This window comes from Triticum aestivum, chromosome 3A (genome assembly GCF_018294505.1).
Source record: "Triticum aestivum cultivar Chinese Spring chromosome 3A, IWGSC CS RefSeq v2.1, whole genome shotgun sequence".
Classification (NCBI taxonomy): domain Eukaryota; kingdom Viridiplantae; phylum Streptophyta; class Magnoliopsida; order Poales; family Poaceae; genus Triticum; species Triticum aestivum.
Window position 1 is genome coordinate 693,062,404 of NC_057800.1, and position 379 is coordinate 693,062,782.

The following is a 379-nucleotide window of genomic DNA, read 5'->3' on the forward strand; positions in this document are numbered from 1 at the left end:
TCTTCTAATGATGTGATCCCGTTAATCAAATAACAACTCTTTTGTTCATGGTTAGGAAACATAACCATCTTCGATTAACGAGCTAGTCAAGTAGAGGCATACTAGTGACACTCTGTTTGTCTATGTATTCACACATGTATTATGTTTCCGATTAATACAATTCTAGCATGAATAATAAATATTTATCATGATATAAGGAAATAAATAATAACTTCATTATTGCCTCTAGGGCATATTTCCTTCAATTATATCTCCTTCATCAATTATTTTTCTCATATTCTTTATGATGAAGGCTAGGAACTATGCTAAAATATACATATGTCTTAGTTGTTGCTTTTCTTAATGCAGATATGGAAGATCTAAAAGCCTCTCAAAGATT